Source organism: Schistocerca piceifrons, chromosome 6 (assembly GCF_021461385.2).
Source record: "Schistocerca piceifrons isolate TAMUIC-IGC-003096 chromosome 6, iqSchPice1.1, whole genome shotgun sequence".
NCBI lineage: Eukaryota > Metazoa > Arthropoda > Insecta > Orthoptera > Acrididae > Schistocerca > Schistocerca piceifrons.
Window position 1 is genome coordinate 571,102,389 of NC_060143.1, and position 8,498 is coordinate 571,110,886.

Sequence of the window (8,498 nt, forward strand, 5' to 3'; positions counted from 1 at the left end):
CACGAAATGCATGAGAAGATGGCTAACTTTCAGTAAGATAATAATAAAGCTCTTTATAGGGCCACACGATAAAAAAAGTAAAGGCTAGTTAAGTAGAAAGACGCCATAATTCCACCGTGCAGCTCAACTGGTCGTCATCCACGCATAGTAAGTTATAAATTTTCGTAAAATATTCACGTCACTGGTACAACCTTCTTTCTTTAACGTTCGACAGTATTATGCAAGCTTAAGAAGTAATTTCTTTTACATTTTTGACATATCTGCGTCTACATATAAATATAGGGTGTATCGTAATTAATAATGGAAACGTAGTAAACATGGGTCCGCAAACTAATCGTTTGAGAGGTAATTGGAAACGTTTGTTACTCGCCGTCACTGACCTCACTGTGAAATATTGTCCAAGTAACTATAAACGTGTTAGAAATTTCAAATTTTCTGCGAAGACCCCATGTAACTGAGAAAAAACAGCACCGTGGGGCCATACGCAATGTCGTACTTGCATGACGCTGCACCAGCACATTTTGCTGCTGAGTAAGACGATGTCTACCACCCCAGTATGGTCTAATTTGGATGGATCTGTACACCGCCAACATTACCTCACCTAAATTTATCTGCCTCAAGTCATCTCAAAGTGAAGTGTACAGCACTCCCTTTCATATGGTTCTAAGTACCGGAACAACAAACTGTAGTCTTGTCAACACTTATCAGATGATCTGGGATGTTTGAAATACAGGTTGGTTATAATCAGACTTTCGTTATTTGAGCCACTGTACGCGGAAAACAATTTAACTTATGAGTACTCAACTTTATAGGCATGATGTTCAGACTTTGCACTGCAGGATTCGCGTTGTTAGTAGGGATAGTGTCATGACTTGCCGGTATGCGCCGCTACTGGTACGGTAACGTAGGAGGAACTTGGATCCAAAGGACATGCAGCGTGAACGACACACGCTACTATGGCCTGCTTCTCCAACACGTGATCCCTGGTCCACTCAACTACTCTGATGCACGCTGGAGCTCCACCTAAAACTACTCGTGAGGTCATTCACATACTCTGTAAGACATTTGGAGAAACTCGAATCACTGGCCGTGTTATATATTGATGGTATTTTGGCTTCTACGTCGTGTAGCTTATGGCTGTTGGAAGCCACCAAGAGCACTCCAAGATAGGAAACCTGGAAGACAACACAGAGAGGAAGCAAATGAGTCAGCAATTAAGTGACAGGAGTCAAACAGTAACGCTAGAGTCCTGCGAATTGCGGACGCTCTGAGCAGCTCTCCCAGGAGAGAAGTTCCACTTCAGAGAATTAACTGGTAACTCCATTCAGCACCGCCTAGACGCTGTTGTAAAGCGTCACAGTATAAGATTGTCATAAAAATGGCGCAGCAAGCTTGACTCTTGCCCCTTGACGTCAGTGGCTTTAAGCCGGTTAGAGAGCTACAACAGCGGTCCTCACTGTCGAAACGACCCTGGGCGGGGCCAAGTGACGTAAAACACTTGTTTCTGCTCATAACAGGACGGGCAGTGACGTTTAGCATTCAGCTGAACGCTGTTGCTACCAAATATGGGGTCGGCGTAAGTAAAGTCCAAGGTCCAGATACATGCCCGCCTACTGAGTAGGAGGGAAGCAATCTGAATGTTGTTGGCCAGAGGCACCCTTGAGATGCAGAACCACTCGTCAGATTGGCCGAAGCCTTTAAAGCGCCGGAGGGTTGGTGGATCGACTATAGGAAGGGAGAACTGGTGCGCCGCTACAATCCTTTAAAAACCTGTGCTTTTGAATGTAGGGGGAGTTCTCAGTCAGATCGTTGGGGCGCCAACATTGTCTCGCTTCTCGCCAGCCTTGGGTAGGTTCCGACAAGTCTGTTTCTCTCTCTTGCAATGCTGGCCTCAAAGTCAGTTCTTTACTACGCTGCTAGTGATTGACATCTCTGTTGATTCTCACCCCATGCACTCAGACACTGACTTACTCTTTTTTCAGTGTTTAGAATTAGCCTTCAGTGTAGTACTTAGACTGAGTGCAAATAAACAGTTTTTTTTTTTTTTGTGGTTTTAGGGCGCAAAACTTCTATGGTCATTAGCGCCCAGCTATAAACAGTTTTGATCAGACACCCGAGTATACTCGACTCTGCTGCTGCGGGCATCTTATCGAGTCGAAAAATCCACGCCTATCGTGTGTACCTCATGACAGCGCTTGGCCCTACTGCAAACAATCACCTCGCCTTTACTGGAAACTTATCTTTCTGCAGTTGCTCCTGACCGCTCAATGAACTATGGATGAAGCCCGACCAACAGACATTACATGCATTGATCAAAAATGATAGTGCATTGAGAATGGCTAGTTTCTAGCTGAAATCTAGATCTGCCAATAAAATTTAAAAAGGACGACTGATAGCTGAAATCTATTATTCACATGCAAGTTGATGCACACGAGCAGGCAAAACAATCCCGTAATATTCGAGTACAGCATCAGTGGCGAGTTGCTTGACACAGTTCTGTCTAATTAAATATCTAGGTGCCTGGTTGCAAAGCGATATGAATTGGAACTAGCACGTATGGACGGTAGTGCGGAAGGCGAATGTTCGACTCCGGTCTATTTGCAGAATATTAGGAAAATGTAGTTCATCTGTACAGGAGACCACATATAGGACACTAGTGACACCTATTCTTGAGTACTGCTCGAGTGTTTATCTCCACCACGTCAGATTAAAGAAATACATCGGAGCAATTCAAAGGCAGGCTGCTGGATTTGTTACAGGTTGTGGTGTCACCGCCAGACACCACACTTGCTAGGTGGTAGCCTTTAAATCGGCCGCGGTCCGTTAGTATACGTCGGACCCGCGTGTCGCCACTGTCAGTGATTGCAGACCGAGCGCCGCCACACGGCAGGTCTAGAGAGACTCACTAGCACTCGCCCCAGTTGTACAGCCGACTTTCCTAGCGATGGTTCGCTGTCTACATACGCTCTCATTTGCCGAGTCGACAGTTTAGAATAGCCTTCAGCTACGTCATTTGCTACGACCTAGCAAGGCGCCATATTCTTCAAGAATGTAGCCTGAACTGATAATATTGTGAATCATGTACCGTCAAGAGCGACGTTCATCATCAATGGATTAAAGTTAAGTATCAAAATAATTATGTCCGCTTTCTGAATTCTAATTCCTTGTCATGTTCCAGACCTCACGTCAGTATAGTGCTTCCCTCCTCACGCCAGCCTGCGTGAGCTAAAACGCGTGCATTTCGGCCTCCTCTAGTAACACAGTGTTGCCTCTTCAGCCAACGCAACACCGGTAGTTTCGAGCAACAAGCGAGTATTGTGTAGATAATTCACGAACTCCAATTTGTAATATCTAGAGGTAAGACGACATTCTTTTCCGTAGAATGCCATTGAGAAAATTTAGAGAATCATCATTTGCTGACTGCAGAATTATTCTGCTGCCACCAATGTATGTTTCACGTAATGACCACGAAGGTAAGATAAGAGAAATTAGGGCTCGTACTGAGTCATATACGTAGTCGTCTTCCCTCGCTCAATTTCCGATTGGAACAGTTAGGCAAATGACTAGCAGTGGCACAAGGTACCCCCCGCCAAGCACCATACGTTGGCTTGCAGAGTATTGGATGTAGGTGTAGAACCCACAATCGTTTAAGCCCTATTCCTGTATTCATGTTCAGGTGACCCTCTGCAATTTTTACCTCCCACACTTTCCTCCATTAGCAGATTGGCTATACCTTGATGCCTCACGATGTGTCGAATGAACAAACCCTCCTTTTAGTCAGTTTCTGCCGCAAATTTATTATTTTCCCACATACAGTTCAGTACCTCCTCATTAGTTATGCGATGTATCCCATAAAATCTTCAGCATTCTTCTATAGTTATAAATAACCTTTCTTCCCCCGTATTTTATCACTGCTGCATTCAAAATTTCAATGAGTATAGTTCAGTCAACCATGTCGAAAACTTCTTTCAAAATCTACGAATGCAATAACATACAGTGGTTGACAAGAAAGTAAAACTGATTTTTTCGCGGTCCTCTAGTTACCGTTTGGACGGATATACGCTACATTTCTTTTTAAGTATGCAATGAAGCGCTAAAGAAACTGGTATAGGCATAAGTACTCAAATACACAGATATGTAAACAGGCAGCATACGGCGCTATGATCGTCAGCGCCTATATAAGACAAGTTCAAATGGTTCAAATGGCTCTGAGCGCTATGGGACTCAACATCTGGGGTCATCAGTCCCCTAGAACTTAGAACTACTTAAACCTAACTAACCTAAGGACATCACACACATCCATGCACGAGGCAGGATTCGAACCTGCGACCAGAGCGGTCGCGCGGTTCCAGACTGAAGCACCTAGAACCGCTCGGCCACACCGGCCGGCTAAGACAAATGTCTGGCACAGTTGCTAGATCGGTTAATGCTCCTGAAATCGCAGGTTCTCAAGATTTAAGTGAGTTTGAACGTGGTGTTATAGCCGATGCACGAGCGGTGGGACACAGTATCGCCGAGGTAGCGATGAAATGGGAATTCTTCCGTAATACCACTTCATGAAGGTACCGATAATATGAGCAATTCGATAAAACATCAGATCTCCGACATCGCTGAGGCTGGAAAAAGATCCTGCAAGAACGGGGCCAACGACAACTGAACAGAATCTTTCAACGTGACACAAGTGCAACTCTTCCGCAAATTGGTGCAGATTTAAGGCTGGGCCACCGACAAGTGCAAGCGTGCGAACCATTCAACGAAACATCATCTATATGTGCTTTAGGAGCACAAGGCCCACTCGTGTACCTTTCATGACTGCACGACACAAAGCTTTACGCCTCACCTGGGCCCGTCAACACCGACATTGGACTCTTGATGACTGGAAACATGTTGCCTGGTCGGATGAGTCTACTTTCAAATTATATCGAGCGGATGGACGTGGACAGGTATGGAAACAACCTCTTGAATCCATGGACCTTTCATGTCAGCAGAGGACTGTTCAAGCTGGTGGAGGCCGTGTAATGGTGTGGGTCGTGTGCAGTTGGAGTGATATGGGACTCCTGCAGGTGACACGATCGTAAGCATCCTGCGTGATCACCTGTCCATTCTGCATTCCCTCGTATTTGGGCAATTCCAGCAGGACAATGCGACACCCCACACGTCCAGAATTGCTATGAATGGCTCCAAAAAACTCTTCTGAGTTTAAATACTTCTGCTGGTCACCAAACTCCCCAGACATGAACATTATTGAACATATCTTGGAAGCCTTCCAACAAGCTGTTCAGGAGAGATTTCCAACCCCGTCGTACTCTTACGGATTTCTGGACAGCCCTACAGCATTCATGGTGTCAGTTCTCTGCAGCACTACTTCAGACATAGGTCGGGCCCATGCCACGTCGTGTTCGCGGGGACCCTACACGATATTAGGCTGATTTACCAGTTTCTTTGGCTCTTCAGTGTATATGGTATATAAATATGTGCACTCTATAAAAAAAGGAACCGTTATTAACGAAATCTCGAAAAGGGAAGGCGAAAACGAAATGAAACTTGACGGCTTGAGAGAGTATGTTACGTGTTTTAGTGATTACAAAATCGAGTCAAATTTACAAAGAACTGGGCATTGTGACATAGCATCTCCCTCGGGCATTGGTACTTGGACTGATGTCACAGAACCTTCGTATCCTCTACTGAGACAAGGTGGGTGGTAATTGTCGTAACTCGTCGTTGATATCCTGGACGCTGCCAGTAGGACAGAGTTGATATCTGAGCTGATCCCACACGTGTTGTGTCGGGTACAGTTGTGGGGGTCTTGCTGGCCGCGGGCGCACCTCAGCGTCACATAGATATGTGACAAGTCGAGACGGGCTTTGTCCCGCAGAAAAATGTCACCACGGTATGTTCACATGAGAGGTAACACATGAAGACGCTGGCCGCTGTGCCGTCATAGTTGCCTCAAGCAGTACGATCCGTGACCTGCGTTCGTACCCTGTAGCTCCTCGCTCGTTGGCTTCAGTAGTCGTACCGCAGTGCTTCTCCAGACCACTGGAAGAACGGCAGGTCTCTCCAAGTCTCCGTCACATTCGCCTGAGACGGTCATACAGAGTAGCGCAGAACCGCGATTCATTGCTGACCACATTGCAACGTCATCGGCAGCACATGCTTCTTGTCCACGGCACCATCCCAAATGCAGCCGCTTGAGCTGTGTTATTAACGCACGGGACGTTCGTTTTCTAGGCCGGGTGCTGATGGTCTCCGACCAATGGCACGGGGTGACACAGGATGTTATGAGGATACAATTAATTGCTCTTGAACGGCAGTCGCCGATTCGAAGAAGTTAGAATGTGACTGGTGCACGATATGGCGGTCCTCCATAATGTTGGTCACACAAGTTCGACCAGAATCTTGAGGACGAGTACAGCTGTACTCTCTTTCTCGCGCAGTCTACCACTGGGCCACTGTCACATCCGAATGCTCAGCAAATCTGAATGTTGCACGACTGGACCAGTTAGCTAATGGAGACTACAATGAGAGACCATCAAATTCTGTCACGTGCCATGCGAATACGTGGCGCCTCCGTGCCCTTCACAGTAATCATTCAGCATGACGCAATTTACTGTCCTTGTACACCTTACCAGACCTGATAACAACCCAAACACGAATAACATGGTGCAATACGGCGGCCTTTCTAAATGTCTCAGACAATTGCAACTCTAATCATTTACATATTGTAATCCCCCCCTCCTTCCTTCTTCCATCTATTCTCCACATTAAACGATGCCCATTCCAAGTAATTATTAATGTCTTTTATGAAGATTTGGGAGAAGCGAAGATTACGATAAACTTTTACGTTTACCCAGCTTGTGGCTCCACTTCTTTTTGTCTAGGGGTCTGATTCTTGAAGCTGAAAATCTAACATCATGTCCTCACGTTGGTTTGAGCTAAATAAGTTGGAAGATTGTTGCTGCAGAATTTCCAATAATTTGTTGTTGCAGAATTTTAGGTATATCACACAGTATTTTCATTTTTCATATTAACAAAGCCGAAATTACGTTCTTCACATCTATTACACAAAAATAAGTCCGATCGCATCAGAGTCAAGCTTACGACTCTAACACTCCGTGGAAATAACAATATTCCAAAGGGATTACAATTTTTCTTAAAAATGAATCGCTACTAGTTTTCGTTAGATTATTAATTTGGATTACTGTTTCATAAATGAATCCAAAAAAAACATAGTAAGAAGTACAGGACTGCGTAATAGAAATTTTAAAGGTGCAAATAATTCGTAATTTCAAATGTTTTTAAAAAGAAAATAAATTTAACAGTACATTCAGAACTAATACTTATCGATTATAACACAGAAACTAAAATATTTTATAAAGTAATTCCTTTTCATAAATTTTAGCTTGAAATACGGACATCAAAAACGTTTTCCATCTCGGTTCCGAGAGTTCTGGAAGCAGTACAGTAAACTGGAATAGGGATCAACATAAAAATCATTTCCACTCTATTTATTGCTATTGAAAACCACACATTCCATGTCGTGCCACCATACAGCGAGACCTTCGCAGGTTGTGGTCCAGACTGCTGTACACACTTGTACCTCTAATACCCAGTAGCACATCCTCTTGCGTTTATGCATGCCTGTATTCGTCGTGGCATACTATCGACAAGTTCATCAAGGCACTGTTGGTCCAGATATTCCCACTCCTCAACGGCGTAGATCACTCAGGGGGGGTTAATGGGTCACGTTTTCCATAAACAGCCGTTTTCAATCTATCCCAGGCATGTTTGGTAGGGTTTATGTCTGGAGAACATGGTGGCCACTTTAGTCGAGCGATGTCGTTATCCTGAAGGAAGTCATTCACAATTTGTGCACGACGGGGGCGCGAATTGTCGCCCATGAAGACGAATGCCTCGCCAGCGTGCTGCCGATGTGGTTGCACTATCGGTCGGAGGATGGCATTCACGTATCGTACAGCCATTACGACGCCTTCCATGACCACCAGTGGTGTACTTCGGTCCCACATAAAGCCACCCCAAAACAGCAGGGAACCTCCACCTTGTTGCATTCGCTGGACAATGCGTCTAAGGCGTTCAGCCTGATCGGGTTGCCTACTAACACATCTCCGACGATTGTCTGGCTGAAGGCATATGCGACACTCATCGGTGAAGACAACATGATGTCAATCCTGAGAGGTCCATTCGGCATGTTGTTGGACCCATCCTTACCGCGCTGCATGGTGTTGTGGTTGCCAAGGTGGACCTCGCCATGGACGTCGGAAGTGAAGCTGCGCATCATGCAGCCTATTGAGCACAGTTTGAGTCGTAACACAACGTCCTGTGGCTGTACGAAAAGCATTATTCAACATGGTGGCGTTGCTGTCAGGGTTCCTCCGAGCCATAATCCGTACGTAGCGTTTGGGCGGCCTGAGCGAGGCATGTCACCGACAGTTCCTGTCTCTCTGTATCTCCTCCATGTCCGAACAACATCACTTTGT